The sequence below is a fragment of the Anabrus simplex genome, chromosome 3 (genome assembly GCF_040414725.1).
Source record: "Anabrus simplex isolate iqAnaSimp1 chromosome 3, ASM4041472v1, whole genome shotgun sequence".
In the NCBI taxonomy this organism is placed as follows: domain Eukaryota; kingdom Metazoa; phylum Arthropoda; class Insecta; order Orthoptera; family Tettigoniidae; genus Anabrus; species Anabrus simplex.
The window spans coordinates 462,725,557-462,744,580 of NC_090267.1; the positions used below are offsets into that span (position 1 = coordinate 462,725,557).

Sequence of the window (19,024 nt, forward strand, 5' to 3'; positions counted from 1 at the left end):
GGGAATCAAACCTGGAAATTAAATCTGCCAGTGCACACAAACGATCCTCAACCGAGCACCAGTAGCAGTGATTCTCGACCGAATAGTACTAGTTCGGTGCCCGCGAGTGATACTCGACCGAGTAGTAGAAGTTCAGCGAAGAAAAGGAAGACGACTAAAACTTTACGTAAGCAAAGTCAACGGTTGATGTGTAACGCATACGAATACGTTACGAAGAACACTCTTTAAACTCTCCCCAAAAATTATTATTATTATTATTATTATTATTGTTATTATTATTATTATTATTATTATTATTATTATTATTATTATTATTATTATTATTATTCCTTCGTTATGCCCATTCATAGAGCGCGTTTGAACTTGTTAGTTGGTTTGATGGTTTGTGCCTTCTTATCCTCCCAAAATCTCTTCATGAATGCACTGTGTTGCATCTTGCGTTCTGTCGACCACTTCCTACCAGTTGTCTTTTTTGGTTTCTCCCTAAATTTATGATTAGCTACTTTGGTTCTAAAAGTTCCACGATTTTCCATGATGTCGTCTGTAATATTTATTTCTTGGAGGTCCGCCTTAGTTTCTTCTAGCCATTTTATTTTGACCTTCTTTGAGTTGATTACTTTGAATAATCTTTTAGTTAGTCTGTCGCTGCTCATTCTGTAGATATGACCATAGAAATTAAGGCGCCTTTTCCGTACAGCATCAGTAAACCTGTCGGTGAAGGAGTAGAGGTCCGCTGTTTTCCTCTTAATCCACAATTATTATTATTATTATTATTATTATTATTATTATTATTATTATTATTATTATTATTATTATTATTATTATTATTATTGTACCGGGCGGTACACCTCTACTCCGGTCATTTAAAAGTTGCGCCAGTTGAAATTCCTCTTCTGGTGGAAATCTGAACTTTATCTACTCTATTGATTTTCTCGTTTCTCAGAAGATGTCACCACTTGGAAATGTTTGGGTTTGTGAACTGTGTCATTTTTGATGTGTCTTTGTTTCGCTTGAAGTAAGAAGTGTGAACTTTCTCTTCTAGAGGACACTACTGAAGAATTACGATAGTGCAACCTAGTGCGAAATCAAAGAACTATTTTGTTGGAGAAATTTTTATTTCAAGAGTTTGTTCTTTGTTAAATTTCTTTCTGTCATGGTTTAAGTTGGCTGAATACCCCTCTTTTTCCCCTTATTTTGGATCTAGCCAATCCCGAATTTTTTTAATTAATTTTCCACCAATAATGTGTTTCTTCTTCCTCTATGTAGGGGTTTCTTTTCCCTAGCCAATAAAAACTTTGAGGGAGGGTGTTTTATTTCCCCTAACGCCTAGAATCTTCCGCGAGAGGATATAAACTGCTGATTTTAGGGTCTCCAGGCCACTTCTGTTCCATCTTTCAGTGTATTAAGTACATAGCAGGAGGCGGGAAGCGCCTCTTTCTTCTTCAGCCGTTCAACACCAGGTAATGGCCTATTAATAACTTCTTTTCTTGCTAGGTCGGCAGTTTAACACTCGCGGCGGGTTCGAAGCATTTCCATCATGTAACCTTTTCCTAAAATGTAATTACTCTTTTCATCTTTTTCTGGTAAAGCTACATATTGGGATAGAGAGTGCTAACCCTCTCGAGCTCCCACTCACATTTGTTTTGAGGTGAACGTATTTTCTCAAACTATTCTTCGTTTATGTAATGTAAAGTGTTCTTCTCTAAGTCACCTCTGTAGTATGGGATTAGCCCTTGCGTTAGCGGCCCAGAGCCAGATTAGGTTTTAAAAACAAAGTGTATTAGGAGTGCAAGATCGCCTCCTCTCAAATTGTTATTTTAGAGGTCATGTAATCAACCTTCTTTTCATGTAATAGACCTCAGTAGGTTGGGTATTTTACCCCTGTGAATACGTCCTTAGAGGACAGCTTGAAGGTAGAGTTTGGTGTGGCCTTGTGATAGGCTTACAATTTTGAGAGCGGATCGCTCTTTGAAATTTGTTTCTGTAGGCCTCGTGCAGGCTTTATGTGTAATGTTTGGAGCCAGTGCTCCTGGGCATGAATGGGGTTTTCTGCCCCTTGGCTAAAATTTTTTTGGAGTAAGGCGGGGCTGATTGCCCGAGAGTTATGAAGTAAGGGCACTGAGCCCGAATCCAGTAATATTGTACCTACAGTTTTGCTACTCTGTACCTGTTATGATTGTTATCTCTTGTTTTTGAAAAGAAAATATAACCTAGTTAAATTTTAAATTAATTTTACATTGCACGTTAATTTCGTAGCTTGAAACCCATTCACACCCGCACCTTCTTTCACCTCTACCTACCACGGATATCTCCGTAACAAGTGGTAGCAGAGCGTGGTTGAATGGGTCTCAATTTAGCCCCTTTTGACGGCTAAACATTGCTTTGATTCGAACTCTAATAATTTTCTCAGTTGCTGGAATTTTTTGAGTTTTTCAAAATTGTTCTGTCATCATGCCCGGCCCTCGCGATGTTCTCCTCCTTAACTACTTGCGCAAAGAGGAGTTGATATACGAGTTAACTATCAGAAATGTGCAATCTGGAGGCACGGTTGCAATCGACACCAACAAGCTTAGAGAGTCCCTTGATTTGCCCATTTCCATCCCCAATTTGGGAGAGAAAGAAATTGATGACTCTCTTTCCACGATCGTCGAGAATATTACCGGGCTAGCATCTGTAGTCAGCTTTTTTGATGAAAACGATCCGTCTCCTAATCAAATTAAGCGTGTGCAAGGCAGGCTGTATCACTTTGCAAATAGAGTTAATGATCTGTTGTCTCTAAAGGTGAATGACGTTCAGAGGAAGGACGCTAATACGCTCCTTGAAACTATTTCTGAATTGTCTAATAAGGTCACTCAATTGCTAACCGGCGAAGTTCCTCCCAAAACTGATCAACCCGCCACGGTGAATGTAGGTAACGAGGAAGAGCCTCCTCAGGGAGAAGTCAATAGGATAACCGTTGCTGCTCAAACTACCTCTGCCCCATCGAACAACGAATCTGAACGCCGTGCGTCATTGGGTAACATCCGCTCTGAATTAACTTCTTTGCCATTGAAACCTTTAACGACTATGTCACCTGGGTTCAGTAGCTTGCCTCATCCATTGGCAATGTTGCTTAGAGGTATCTCTAAGTTTTCCGTCAACACCACCAGTGATGTAATTTCATTTTTAAGATTTCTAGTGGAATTTCAGGATCATGCTCTTGTTTTTTCTCTTTCGCCATGTCAAATTTTGCAAATTATCTATCCGTATGCTATTGGTATTCTCTCTGATAAAATCGTAAGAGCCATTGCCGAGCAATCATCTATTGAGGATTTCCATGCCCATTTGCTAGCTAACTTCATCCCGGCTAGGGCCAGGTCCTCCCTGATTCAGAAGTACTATTACCGTGTACAGCGCTTGGATGAAAACTTGGCCGATTTCATTCAAGATATCAAATTCTACACTAGGGTGTTTGCTCTGCACTTTCCTGAAGATCAGATTGTGCAGGCTATTGTAGAAGGTATTTCGCCATCCTACAGGTCATATTTGTGTTTCGCGGCGTGTCCGCAAACCTTCTCTGAACTTGAAGCATTGGCCGTCTCAGCGGAAGGAGTTAGATACGCCGATTCTTTGCGTGTCGCGAAAGAACCCCCGCCTTCCTTTAGTAACACTCGGCCTCCACCTCGCCGACCAGTCAATCCCCGTAAATGTTATGCTTGCGGGTCGCCTGACCATCTGCGGAATAAGTGTCCTCTGATCAAGTCAAGTGGGACAAGGAATGGAGCAGGGTCATCACAAGGCTGTTTTAAGTGTGGGGCCTTCTCACATATCGCCAAGAATTGCCCAAACTCAAATAGCACCCCCTCCTGCTCAACTTCTGGTGCAAATTCCAGCTATGCCAATAATAAAAAGTGACTAGTGGCGTCGGCTGAGCCGACTAATCCATCTTCCCGAGACTTAGCCCCTAGTAAACAGGTTGTAAATGCAGAGAACGACCAGCCTTCAAATTCATCTTTTGAATGCCCTAAAGAGTGTCTTAGGATTGCGGCGGATACCCCCGCACCTGTTCCTTTCCTTAAGATTGAGTTAAATAACGAGCCTATAACAGCTCTCTTAGATTCAGGCAGTGTTTGTTCCATTATTTCGGCTGATTGGTATTCTAAATTGAAACCTGTTTGTAAACTCCCTGACTATGACTCATCTCCTGTTAAATATGTTTCGGCTAATTCATCTCCATTAGAAATTCTAGGTTCCTTACATGTCAAAATTCGGGTTTTTAAATTTACATGGAAGATCAAATTGTTTGTGGCCAAGCGTTTGTCTTGCCCCATCATATTGGGAGCGGACTTCATTTCTCACACTGGTCTTGTGCTCGATCTCCAGAGCAGGTCGTGCACATTCAAATTTGCGTCCAATTGTAGAATTCCCTTGTTAAAGTGTAATTCTGTATCATGTTCATCTATTTCGCCTACCCAGGATGAGATGTTGTTAGACCTTAGACATCTACCTGAGGAGCAGGCTGATAGTATTCGGAAACTGTGTCAGTCGTTTCCCGAGGTGTTCTCTGATACTCTTGGTGTTACTGACCTTATTGAATACAAAATTGAGGTCACGGATTCGATTCCTGTCCGTTTTCCACCGTATAGGCTATCTCCACCTAAAATGAAGGCTCTGAAAGAAATCATCGATCAGATGTTGAAGGATGGTATTATTAGGCCCTCTAAGTCAGCGTATTCTTCGCCTATTTTTCTAGTCCCGAAACCCCAAGGAGGCTTCAGGCCTGTCATTGATTACAGGGCTCTCAATCGGAAGGTGGTGTTGCAATCCGTGCCCCGTCCCGACCTTCATTCTTGTTTTTCATGGTTTCGTAAGGCCAAGTTCTTCACGATCTTGGATTTGAATCAGGCCTACAACCAAATTCCCCTTGCCGAAGAGTCTAAACATCTTACAGCGTTTGCCACGGACTGGAATTTATATGAATACAACCGCGTGCCTTTCGGGCTCCCCACGGGGGCAGCTGTGCTCACTAGGCTACTAGATAGGGTCTTTTCCGACATCAAATTTGAGTACTTATATCACTACTTGGATGATGTCGTCGTATTTTCCGAAACCTTTGAAGAACATCTATATCATTTGCGAGAAGTTCTCAATCGCCTTCGTAAGGCTGGGTTAACTGTTAAGTTGTCCAAGGTTGCCTTTGCTAAGCCCTCTATGTCATTCCTAGGGCATATTGTGTCACCTGATGGTGTAGCAGTCGATCATTCTAGAACACAGGCCATCCGTGATTTTAAACCTCCCAAGGACATTAAAGGTATCGCCAGGTTCATTGGCATGGTGAATTTCTTCAGGAAGTTCATTCCTAATTTTGCTAATAGAGCGGCGCCCTTAAACCTTCTCCGTAGGAAAGGCATCAAATTCGAGTGGGGACCGTCTCAACAAGCCGCTTTTGAAGACCTTAAATTAGCTCTCTGTAATGCCCCTGTACTTGCTATGCCTGATTTCTCGAAGAAATTCATCGTCCAAACCGACGCGTCGTCGTCGGCGGTAGCTGCAGTCCTTCTTCAAGAGACTGAACTAGGGAGGCGCCCCATCGCCTATGCATCTAGGACTCTCTCGGCTCAAGAAGCAAAGTACTCCATATATGAGCTTGAAGGTTTGGCAGTTTTATTTGCCTTAGAAAAGTTCCGTCTCTATCTGGAACATGTCAAATTCGACTTGGAGACAGATAATCAAGCCTTAAGCTGGGTCTTAGGTAGGCCGCGTCGTACTGGTCGTATAGCCCGTTGGGCCATCCGTATTTCTGCCTTCCAATTCGATGTACGACATATCAGAGGTACTGAAAATGTTGTTGCTGATGGACTCAGCCGTATGTTTTCTAACGACGTCGAGACCCATGAACCTGTCGACAGTTCATCACCTTCCGAGTCCATACTATCTGAGGTTAATGCCATCTTAACAGATGCTCCCATGCTCTTTAGGGATATCGAGAAATACCAACGTGAAGATCCGACGCTGGGTCCGATAATGGAAACCCTTTCTTCTGGGGAACATGTCGTCCCTTATGTTCTGAGGAATGGTGTTTTATGTTGCCCATCGAGGCATGATAAGATGATGAAGGTTGTCGTGCCAGCGGTTCTTGTGCCTATGATCTTCAAGTATTATCATGAGACCCCATTAGGAGGGCATCTTGGAATCTTTAAAACCCGTGAAAAAATTCGTGAAATGTTCATTTGGAAAGGTATGGACGGTGAAATCCGTGAACTTGTAAAAGCTTGTAAATCTTGTTTGCTTAGTAAACCCACCATGTCCACCAAGGTAGGCCTTTTGTCTTCGCATCAAGCGTCGCGCCCCATGGAACGCCTGTATATCGATTATGTTGGACCCTTCCCCCAGTCAAAGGGTAATGCTAACAAGTTCATCTTTGTGTGCGTAGATGGCTTTACTAGATTTTCTTGGTTATTTCCGACTAAGCTGGCTACCGCTCAGTCCACCATTACTTGCCTAAATTCTATTTTTGCTTCTTTTGGTCCGTGCCAATACATTGTATCTGATAATGCTAAAGCTTTTACATCAAATCTGTTTCGTAAATTCTGTTTTGACTTGTCCATCTCTCATGTAACTACATCTGCTTATTACCCTCAACCATCTCTGGCTGAACGGGTTAACCGTAATCTCAGGTCCGCACTTATTGCCTATCATCATGAAGATCATTCTAGGTGGGACACGTCCCTGCATTGGTTAGCTTTTGCTTTGAATTCGGCGGTTCATGAATCACACAAATTTACTCCAGCTTCTTTGATGTTTAAGTTCGTTCCCAACACGCCGCTCTCTAACCTCTGGTCTCTGAATGACATTCTGCCCGAGACAATAGATCCGGACAACATTAAAGATCTTTGGAAGAAGGCTAAAGCCAATCTTAAAGTATCTCATGAAAAGGTTAGGGAAAGGTATGATCGTGGACGGAGACCCACCACTTTGAAGGTAGGTGACCAGGTTATGGTCAAAAATTTTGTTCCCGCGGGCAAGCTTGCCCCCAGATTTCATGGGCCTTGTATCATTCTTGATTTTCTTACGCCGGTTACCTTATTGCTAAGTAACCCAGCCACCGAGAGGATATTTAGAGTTCACCTGTCCCAGGTGAAACCGGTGTAATTTCTGTGTTAACTTGCTTCATATTATTTTGAAAGGATATGAAGGTTATATTTTTTTTTTTTGAGTTTCACTTTTAAGGCATTCTGCCTCTTCTGTAATATTTTGGTTTTAGATGTAAGCCTTGTGTAAAACCTGCCCCGACCCGTTAAACTGCCATCCTGTTCTTGCCACGGCCATTACCACGCTCCTGTCTCCTGCTCCACCTTACACTGTGGCTTCATAATAGTAAATGCCATGGATATCTACACGCCGCTGGCCCCTCAACCTCTCCACAAGCCTGTACCCTCAAAGAAGATGATTGTCCAACACAATTCTGCCGCCTAGCTTTAATGTTTCAGCGCCCCCGCAGCCGCGCAGCGCCGTGCAGCGACTGGGGAGGGGGATGGGCCCCCTCCTCTCCAGCGAGGACGACATGTGCACGGCGAGCCGGAGCTCTCCTCCCGGCCAAGGCTGATGTGCGGCGCACGACCTGCTACATGCCCGCAGCCTGTATCTGTTCACCGCGGGCGCGGCGTACTTCAACACCTCTGCTCCCCTCATAGTGCGGGCGAGCGGTATCTCAGGGTACTTGAGGGGTCCGAGCGGCCTCCGTTGGACGCAAGCTGCAACGGCCGGTCTGGCCATCCGACTCAATCTACATCAACTACATGGACAGTCACCATAAGCAATAACTACACTTGGGAATTCAACAACAATATTTGGTGGACATTGCAAAATTTTTCTTCACCTTTAAGTATTAAAAGTTTATCTTCAGAAATTCAAATTCTACAAACATAAAGACTTTCATTCACCTGCAACAACAACATTTTGAAACTGAATTAAGAAATCTTGTAAATGCTACTGCAAACTATCTTCACATTCACATTAAAACTTGGACCTTACTTTCAATCAAAAGTTATGCTCTTCTGTGTTACCCCTTGGAGGAACTTTTGGGGGGGGAGGTCTGTACCGGGCGGTACACCTCTACTCCGGTCATTTAAAAGTTGCGCCAGTTGAAATTCCTCTTCTGGTGGAAATCTGAACTTTATCTACTCTATTGATTTTCTCGTTTCTCAGAAGATGTCACCACTTGGAAATTTTTGGGTTTGTGAACTGTGTCATTTTTGATGTGTCTTTGTTTCGCTTGAAGTAAGAAGTGTGAACTTTCTCTTCTAGAGGACACTACTGAAGAATTACGATAGTGCAACCTAGTGCGAAATCAAAGAACTATTTTGTTGGAGAAATTTTTATTTCAAGAGTTTGTTCTGTGTTAAATTTCTTTCTGTCATGGTTTAAGTTGGCTGAATACCCCTCTTTTTCCCCTTATTTTGGATCTAGCCAATCCCGAATTTTTTTAATTAATTTTCCACCAATAATGTGTTTCTTCTTCCTCTATGTAGGGGTTTCTTTTCCCTAGCCAATAAAAACTTTGAGGGAGGGTGTTTTATTTCCCCTAACGCCTAGAATCTTCCGCGAGAGGATATAAACTGCTGATTTTAGGGTCTCCAGGCCACTTCTGTTCCATCTTTCAGTGTATTAAGTACATAGCAGGAGGCGGGAAGCGCCTCTTTCTTCTTCAGCCGTTCAACACCAGGTAATGGCCTATTAATAACTTCTTTTCTTGCTAGGTCGGCAGTTTAACACTCGCGGCGGGTTCGAAGCATTTCCATCATGTAACCTTTTCCTAAAATGTAATTACTCTTTTCATCTTTTTCTGGTAAAGCTACATATTGGGATAGAGAGTGCTAACCCTCTCGAGCTCCCACTCACATTTGTTTTGAGGTGAACGTATTTTCTCAAACTATTCTTCGTTTATGTAATGTAAAGTGTTCTTCTCTAAGTCACCTCTGTAGTATGGGATTAGCCCTTGCGTTAGCGGCCCAGAGCCAGATTAGGTTTTAAAAACAAAGTGTATTAGGAGTGCAAGATCGCCTCCTCTCAAATTGTTATTTTAGAGGTCATGTAATCAACCTTCTTTTCATGTAATAGACCTCAGTAGGTTGGGTATTTTACCCCTGTGAATACGTCCTTAGAGGACAGCTTGAAGGTAGAGTTTGGTGTGGCCTTGTGATAGGCTTACAATTTTGAGAGCGGATCGCTCTTTGAAATTTGTTTCTGTAGGCCTTGTGCAGGCTTTATGTGTAATGTTTGGAGCCAGTGCTCCTGGGCATGAATGGGGTTTTCTGCCCCTTGGCTAAAATTTTTTTGGAGTAAGGCGGGGCTGATTGCCCGAGAGTTATGAAGTAAGGGCACTGAGCCCGAATCCAGTAATATTGTACCTACAGTTTTGCTACTCTGTACCTGTTATGATTGTTATCTCTTGTTTTTGAAAAGAAAATATAACCTAGTTAAATTTTAAATTAATTTTACATTGCACGTTAATTTCGTAGCTTGAAACCCATTCACACCCGCACCTTCTTTCACCTCTACCTACCACGGATATCTCCGTAACAATTATTATTATTATTATTATTATTATTCCACTCTGTAGTTCGTAGTTTTCCTTTTCCTTTCTTTACTGAAAGCGAGGCACTCATATCAGCTGCATAAAAGTAATAATTTAAAGATTTACTAAGATATGAATTCAAATATAGTAAGTAGGGAGACCTGCTATTTGTATATAAAATAGCTCATGGCCATCATTTACGGCTATTTTAAAGTTAATGTCGAGTTTATTTGCCAATTCTTTCTTTCTTTCTTTCTTTCTTTCTTTCTTTCTTTCTTTCTTTCTTCTGCGACCACCGCACGGGTTATAGGCCTACACGAAACCAAATATTCTGTGGTCGTTTAAGTGCGTCCAGTATCTAATATTCGGGAGATAGTGGGTTCGAACCCTACTGTCAGCAGCAGGCTGTACCTTGATTCAGGCTATGGCCACTTCCTTCCAACTCCTAGCCCTTTCCTGTCCCATCGTCGCCGTAAAACCTATCTGTGTCGTTGCGACGTAAAGCAACTTGCAATATATATATATACATATATTCTGCGATATTGGTTTGTGCTGTGGTTCATGATCAGGTTTTTATATTTAGATATTGTCTTCAGAATAAATTAAATGCTAACATATTTAAATAAATCAAAATAGGAAAATCATGTTCTTGACAGCGCTCACTTGCCTTTTAAAACACACGCGCCCCTTGTGTCCAGAGGAAAGAAACCGACTGACAATCCTCATTATTACTAGGGTGGGCCAAGTTTTGGGATCAGAAGCTGCCACCTGGGTATACGTTCGCCGTTCCAGCTATAGATTCTTTTCTACCTCACTGAACCACGCTTTTTTTGTCGTCTAATCTTGGAAGCAGGACAACGAGCTAGAATAACATAGAGAGGCGGAAGCGCTGCCTGGGTGAACCTAATAGAACGAACGTCCGCCATGTTTCCTGTTGTCACAGAAGCAAGGGGGCATGGCGTTTAAATGACGAAAAGTGTAGAAAATGCGCATTTTAGAATCGCTGGGGGAGAATTAAAGTCCGTTGCCGAAAGCTTGAAGCATGAAAGCGAATACCGCCACTTCATCATATTGCGGCACGAGGCCAACATCACGATCAGTTGATTGTAGGGTAGTTCGACATCATCGCACAGTGACATACGGATAGGCCTCGAAATCGGAACAAGAGCGTTAGCCTGCTTGGCTGTTGTGGTTAAGCGTAAATTAGAATTAAAACGATGGACATAAATATTTATGACAGGAAACCTTAAAATCATAGGGACCTATAATAGGTTACAACCTCATTCTGTTAATATTTTTAAAATTATTGCATCCTCATGAGTACTGTGTTCCTTTCTTAATCTGTTTACCCTCCCGGGTTGGTTTTTCCCACGGACTCAGCGACGGATCCCACCTCTACCACCTCAAGGACAGTATTCTGGAATGTGAGACACTGGGTCGGAGGATACAACTGTGAGGGAGGGCTGCACCTGCTATGCTGAACAGGGGCCTTCTGGGGGGGAGAAGGAAGCGCCCGTGGCCTTAAGTTAGGTACCATCCCGGCATTTGCCTGGAGGAGAAGTGGGAAACCACGGAAAATCACTTCGAGGATGGCTGAGGTGGGAGTCGAACCCACTTCTACTCAGTTGACCTCCCCAGGCTGATAGCATCCCGTCACAGCCCTCGTGCCCCTTTTCAAATTTGGTGGCGGAGCTGGGAATCGAACCCGGGCTTCCAGGGGTGGCAGCTGCTCACGCTAACCAGTGCACCACAGAGGCGGCCCATGAATACTTTACCACAATAATCGTTTAGTGTAATTATTTATTATTACTAGGTTGAAAGTTGTCCATTATGAAGTGTGGCGTAGTTTTAAAAACCAAGGCAACAGACATCTACAATAAAGGCTGTATACATTTCAAAAATAGCAGTAAAATGCTGTATTTATCATACTTGGTGTACGTTTGAACGAAATAAGTGATTATTTATGGTTACGTTTTCTTGGTGGTGGGCGTTCCATTCCCTTTATTTGTAAATGTGAATGAAAATTAAATAGGGCTGGAAATGTACAGAGCATAAGCAACTGAATTGAGTGATCTCTTTTCGCCCTCACAACGCATTGTTCAGTTAATTCCTTGTTCTTTAAACGAAATCTGAAACAAAATTCGACAAATAATTACCGTGGCTATCCGTACTTTCGCTAAGTAAACAATAAAATGGATTTAATTACAAACAGAAATTACAAAAAGGAATCTCGGCTATAATTCAGCAATACGTACTTAAAGTACGATATATCCTTGGTTTTCTTACTCCGATTAGTACAACCATACGCTGAGCTTACGGCTGGCATTCTTGAAAGCGAGAATCTATCTTTTCACTTCTTAAAACTTAGGGAATTAAATTGGCATGCACGATCTCCCTGTCACCTCAACATATGCTCTCGCGCCAATTCGCTTTGTTTTGACAACCGTTAACATGGCTGCCCCTTATCAACTTGCTTCAAGCAGGGAGCGCTGATGTCAGGTATACAGCCCCTCTATGTTATTCTAGCTCGTTGAAGCAGGAGTAGATTCGCTCGGTTGACCTTGCCGGACTCATTCTTGTCACGTGACCATAGACAGGAATCCTTCTGTTCAGCATAGCGTTGGTTACCGTTTCTACGTGGGAATAGAGCTCGTCTTCTACATTCATCTTTGTCTTTGATGGGGCCCAAGATTTTCCTCAAAATATTTCTTTCTTTGATCTGAAATTTCTCAACAAGGCCTTTATTGTTCGTTGCAAGTAGAGGGCCTCCGGACGAATGTCAGTGCGGTAGTGTCTGAACTTGGCGTTGAAGGGAAATGACCTTTTGTTTTACATATATTATTATTATTATTATTATTATTATTATTATTATTATTATTATTATTATTATTATTATTATTAGCATGGTTTTGTGGAGCGGAGAGGTGAAAGAAGGTGCGGTCATGAGTGGGTTGATATAAGGCAATTAGAAGATTAATTTAAAGCTTTAAAATTAAAGCTAGGCTATATTTCCTTTCTCTGCTACCTTTTGGTTCCTTTTTAGATGTTACATTTTAACAAACAATTCGCTAAGAGACAACAAGATTTCAATTACAAAACTAGCTCGTTAGTTTAGGTACAATGTAGGAAAAATCATAATAATGAACAATTTGACAATTAACAAGCTGAGCTCAAAGCTCCCAGTTTACAAATATGACTTGAGCAGTACTGCTCCATTCACTCCATAATCAAGGAGACGGATCTCCCGATTTCTTTTACACCATAGTAACAGCCTCTTTGCTCTACAAGTTAATCTAGGAGATTACTCCTCGAACCTTCTAACATTTCAGCCTTCCAAAGGCACCTTTCAGCTTTCACATTAATAACCAGAGCGTCTTTGCTCTGTGAAACTTAGGAATCTATTTCCAGGCCCATCAAAGGCACAACCGACATTTTACAAATTCAAGCAATATGCTCAACAGTCTAACCTCCAAACATAAAGGGGATAAAATAGAATTTCACCGGGGTATTGAATACCCATTCTACCGGGCGTTTTTGAATAAACATAGGTTTAAAGTTCCTGGCCCAAAAATCAAAATTGTGTGGAGGCGGATATTTGCGCTCCTTGAAAATCGAAATATAAAGATCTAAAATCCTATTTTTACTTAAAGCCCGAAGCTACAGAGGCTAAACCTATACTACTGAGGTGACTAGATGGAGAGAATCTTTAATTTGCAAGGATTGCAAACTGGAAAATATTAGAAAATCATAGTCACGTTGAAATTAAGTTGATAGGAAACACGAGAGCGTCGTTCACTCTCTATTCCCTGATTACGGTTAAGTTCCTTTGACTGGTTTGAAATTTACATTTTAGAAAATTAAAGTTTCATTTTAAGATATTGGAAACATTCCCCTCGAGCCAGCTGTCAAAGGCTATCACTTAGTTAAACCAGGACTGCCATTACCTTGAGCTAATGGACTTCTCGACGATGGACGAGGCACCCCGCCTCTCTCCACAACCACACACACTACACTGGAGCGATGAATAAGACAACTTGGTCGAAAAATGTGCCAGCTTTTATACCCGAGAGCAAAGTTCCAGAAAATTCTGGGCTAAAGCCCGATACAGCCCCAATTTTTATTGGTTAATTAAATAAATATCAGACTGTCGATCGGCTGAAAAATAAATATACAAAATTTTCCATTGGCCAACATCATACGTCGGGGGAAGCGATAGAAGTATTGTAAACTTTAACATCCAAAAAAAGAATAATCACTTCAATTTAGGAAACTTTAGAATACAAAATTACTTTAAGAGTTTACTAGTCAATCTTCACGCCACAGGGCATCACATACGTTACAGTAGAGACATCTGTAGAGAAATGCCCAAACTTCCTGTATTAGTTGTTGCAAGTTTTAGATTTAAGATGGCATTCTTCAAGGCGCTTCATTTGAATTATTATTATTATTATTATTATTATTATTATTATTATTATTATTATTATTATTATTATTATTATTATTATTATTATTATTATTATTACATCATTCTGTTATGATCCGAGAGCCACGCTGTCACCAGGGGTATTAAATTATTTTACTTTTCCACAGGGAATTTAACTCACACTCATTCGAGTGTTCATAGTACCCCTTTCTTATCACAGCGTGACGGCCGTGGCGCTATAACAGCACAGAACTAAGTTTCTATTATTGAGTATGTTATGCAACATACCTCGATTTAAAATATTCATTGTGAGGTGGGAACATCTGCTATCCATCTCTTCACCTTGTGGAATAAAATGTATTCTAATATGTAAACATTGCATTGTTTAACGATGAGAATACTTTCAACGAGGTGAAGGATTATGTAAAATTAAAGCTATCAGGTATTACGTAACAAAACTTACTACTAAATTGCACCTAACGTGGTAATTGTGGTATAATGGGAGTTGCCACGATAATTACACATCTACTTCATTTCTTTAAGGATCAGTCAAATGAAAACAGGTCATCTGCCTTAATATTACAACTGCTATGTTTTCATTCCTCCCCTGAAGGGGGAGGCGGGCCTCCTAGACGTTGATGTCGTCTCCCAGGCCAGGAGATTTGTATCGGAGAAGGAGATGTTCGGAGACGGTGAGTGGGTTGGCGGCCGTGGCGTGTACTACGAAATGCCCCGGCATTCGCTTTAGTGCAGGAGAATGGAAAACCACGGAAGACCATTTTCAGGACAGCCGACAGTGGAGACCAGGCCCTCTCCATCCTCCGATTACAGAGGTGTAGAGCCACGGTAGAACCGTGGCCACCCCTCCTCTCCTCGGTAGACCGGTCAGAATGCAGAGCTGTCGGACCACTTGTGGGTCGAAGCGTACGCTGTAACCGCAGACTCGTCTGCCAAATATTTCGTTCCTCAAAAGTTAATCACCAGAACTGTTAAGAGTGACATAGTACGAAAGTGAAAATCCACAGCCTGTTTCCAGTCATGCGACCAGGTCTGGAATGGAATGAATGAAGCTCCAATCTAGCGGTGAGGATAGGAATTGTGCCGGTTGCCGAAGCCCATCGCACTCCTCTGGGACAATGATTAATAAATGGAAGGTGAAATGAAATGAGACTGGAGAGTGTTGCTGGAATGAAAGACGTCAGAGAAAACCCTGCCCCACCTCCGCTTTGTCCAGCACAAACTTCACATGGAGTGACTGGGATTTCAACCGCGGAGCCCAGCGGTGAAAGGCGGGCGCGCTGCCGCTTGAGCCACGAGGTCTAGTGGCACACTGTAAGTTGGTAAAGAAACCCTGTAATGTGCAATAAATAAATAAATAAATAAATAAATAAATAAATAAATAAATAAATAAATAAATAAATACATAAATAAATAAATAAATAAATAAATAAATAATGCGTTCGATAGCATTAACCCCAGCGAAAGAAGTAATCCACCTGCAGTGTATGATATCAATCACCACGCGCCGCATGCACGATACTTAAGATGTGAACTGAGTTGTCTTCCCCGGAACCTCCTTACATCTACAGAAATAACAACGAAGAAGTTGCACAACCGTATGCTCCGACAACAATATCAAGCCGTGTCGGATTCAGGAGGAATGCATCGAATCGTAGACTTCCCAACAAACCTCGGGACACCTGGTATCGGGTAATCCACAATAAAATACCCACAAATAGTAAGCTACACCACACAATTTGAAAGAAAACGATTTGTGCACGTTATGTCGGAACTGCAGTGATACCATACATCAAAGACTTGCTCGTTGTGAAAATCATCCAGATGGTGTGGAGAGAATTTATGGGGCTATTATAAACCGTTATAGATCAGTCAGACATTTACATTACATCCGACAGGTCAATCCGTCCGACCTTCAGTTTGAGGCCATCTGAATTGAACAGTGCAGTAGTGTTGCTACTAGGGTTTTGTGTACGCAGCGTGTTACATACTAATAGTCCTGGAAGTGCAGAAGATATCTTCTCGTATATGAGTGTCTGGATGAGGAAAGCTCTTACCTGTCCGAAGAAAAGGAAGTGCCTCGGGAAATATTCCAGTAAACTAGCTGGCCTATGTTAACCAAGTGCAAGTGCGGTTCCACAAAGTGAGCGCTCCAGTGTGAGCGTGAAAAGGAAATGGAAGAAAGGAACAGTGACTCTATTGAATGTGCTTAATTTATTTGGACCTTTAGAAAAAGGTTTTTTTTTTTGTTGTACTTGTTATTGTTCAATTACTGATTTGTTGTTTGCCAGTTTAAAAGTATAAATAAATAAAAGAACACTTAAAAACGATAGCATGGCGGGCCGTTTTAACTTTATGGTGCGCCCCAGTTATGCTCAAGTTGAAGAAAGACATTCGTGGACGCCAGTTGGCATCGCACGATGACGTGTGTGACTGGGTATAATTGTTGCCCCGTCGACATCGCGCTAGCTTTTTTAAGATTAACCGTCACATCACTCAGAGGGATAAGTGTCTTGGCAGTTCTGATGTTAGAATGCGGAGGTCGGCGGATGCAGGGTGGGCGTTAGCCTATAATTGGCCACGCTGGTCCGTAGTCCGACAGCTCTGCACTTCGACCGGTCAACTGAACAGAGTAGGGGTGCCACGGCTCTACCGTAGCTCTACGCCTCAGTATTAGGGAGATGGAGAGGGACTGGTTCCCACCGTCGGCTGTCCTGAGAAAAGTATTCCGTGGTTTTTCATTCCCTTGCACTAAGGCGAATGCCGGGACAATTTCTAGTATAGGCCACGGGCAACAACACTCTCACCTTCGCCACACATCTCCGACACGGACATCCTGGCCTAAGAGATGGCGTCACCGTCTAGGAGGCCCGCCTCCCCATTCAGGGGAGGAATGAAATCATTTAGTAGTAGTAGTAGTGGATTGTGGATGTTTAGGCAGTAATAGGTCATCATCATCATCATCATCTGTTTACCCTCCAGGGTCGGCTTTTCCCTCGGACACAGCGAGGGATCCCACCTCTACCTCCTCAAGGGCAGTGTCCTGGAGTTTCAGACTCTTGGTCGGGGATACAACTGGGGAGAATGACCAGTACCTCGCCCAGGCGGCCTCACCTGCTATGCTGAACAGGGGCCTTGTGGAGGGATGGGAAGATTGGAAGGGATAGGCAAGGAAGAGGGAAGGAAGCGGCCGTGGCCTTATTTTAGGTACCATCCCGGCATTCGCCTGGAGGAGAAGTGGGAAACCACGGAAAACCACTTCCAGGATGGCTGAGGTGGGAATCGAACCCACCTCTACTCAGTTGACCTCCCGAGGCTGAGTGGACTCCGTTCCAGCCCTCATACCACTTTTCAAATTTCGTGGCAGAGCCGGGAATCGAACCCGGGCCTCCGGGGGTGGCAGCTAATCACGCTAACCACTACATCACAGAGGTGGCTAGGCAGTAATAGGTTAGAAATGAAAAATGAAAATCCACGGCCTTTTTCCAGTCATTCGATCGGGTCAGGAATGAAATGAATAAAGCCCCATTTAGTGGCGAGGATAGGAATTGTGCCGGCCACCGAAGCTTGTCGCACTTCTCTGGGGCAATGATTAGTGAATTACAGATGAAATGAAATGATATTGGAGAGTGTTGTTGGAATGAAAGATGACAGGAGGAACCGAGGTACCCGGAGAAAAACTTGTCCCGCCACCGCTTTGTCCAGCACAAATCTCACATTGAGTGACCGGGATTTGAACCATGGATCCCAGCGGTGAGAGGCCAGCGCGCTGCCGCCTGAGCCACGGAAGTTCGCAGTAGGTTAGAATGCAAACTTATTTGTCTAGTAAGAGGTGTAGACTAGCCCGCTCTTACGCAGTGTAGTGTGAGCAACATAACTTGTAGGGGTTCTAATAGGCTGGGCCCCTACGGTTTATGCAACTCTCATACCTGAACTGTTGTTCGGATGGATTATACTTGTTACTCGCTTGCACTCTGACGATCGTTGTATGCACAGTACTCCGACATTGTCAGTTATTGTATCCGGATTGAGTCGCTCAGGTGACAAAACGCTGGCATTCTGAGTCCAAGTTGGTGGGCGGAGCCCCGTGCAGTGGCGAATTACCCATACATGCGATTGATGTGTCACATCCCTTGTATTTTCAATGAAAAATAAATATTCACCGTTCGTATATTAATGGAAGTTATTTATATAAAATTCAAACACCCAATTATCGATACTCAGAGATGGATGGAACAAGCGTGGCTGGTTAGTGACTGCTGCTATTTGTCAAACTATTCCAGAGATGGCAGCACAATAATTGAACCCTTGTTGGATGTTGATCTCTCTCGTGGTGTTGGAATTAGGAATGAACAGCCACATCCATCGAGAGGGCGGTGCAAGGTGGAATTCTGAATGTTATAGTGTGTGGCCGGGATTTATTTGCTATTTTGTGAGATACTGGATTTCTTGCATGGCATGGTTCTTTCCTTGTGCTATAAATGGTTAAATATGACAAAGTGTGTTGTAGTAATATAAATGATTCAGTTTTGTATGCTTGTAGTGCAAATATCAAACAAAGAAAATGCCGGAATGATGCGATTTTGAAACGATATCATACCAATCAGACAGTAGTTTAACAGGCATGGATGTTGGAGCGCCAGTGTTACGCGTTTCTACCGTGCAATCCTAATTGAATCCTAACGGTTGTGTTATCGAACGATTATTAACAGAACCTTTTAGTATAATTTATTTTACGAAGAAAAGCAGAATTATAAATGAAGGACAACCGCGTCCCACTCTGATTGTAACCACACAACTTGAGTCGTGTGTTCGTCATTTCAACAGGGATATTTATGTAACAGACAACTGAATAGTGGATGTGAGATCTCAAATAAACTTTTCTGTTGGCCTTTTTTGTTGTTTTTCTCTTGCAAAATGTGTTTGGAATGACGGTCTGTTTGCATTGATGTTTGCACATTTTTTCGGTTACATGGTCTAAACCAGAAGTCAGGAGTCGCCACTGGCCGCGTGGTATCTGAAAGGCC

General features: G+C 42.5%; 1 protein-coding gene across 3 annotated transcripts in view; it reads left to right on the top strand.

Annotated features, from left to right (window-relative positions):
• The window catches only part of LOC136867437 (uncharacterized), a 273,943-nt gene that overhangs the window by 253,572 nt on the left and 1,347 nt on the right, over positions 1–19,024 (top strand). The window lies entirely within an intron of this gene.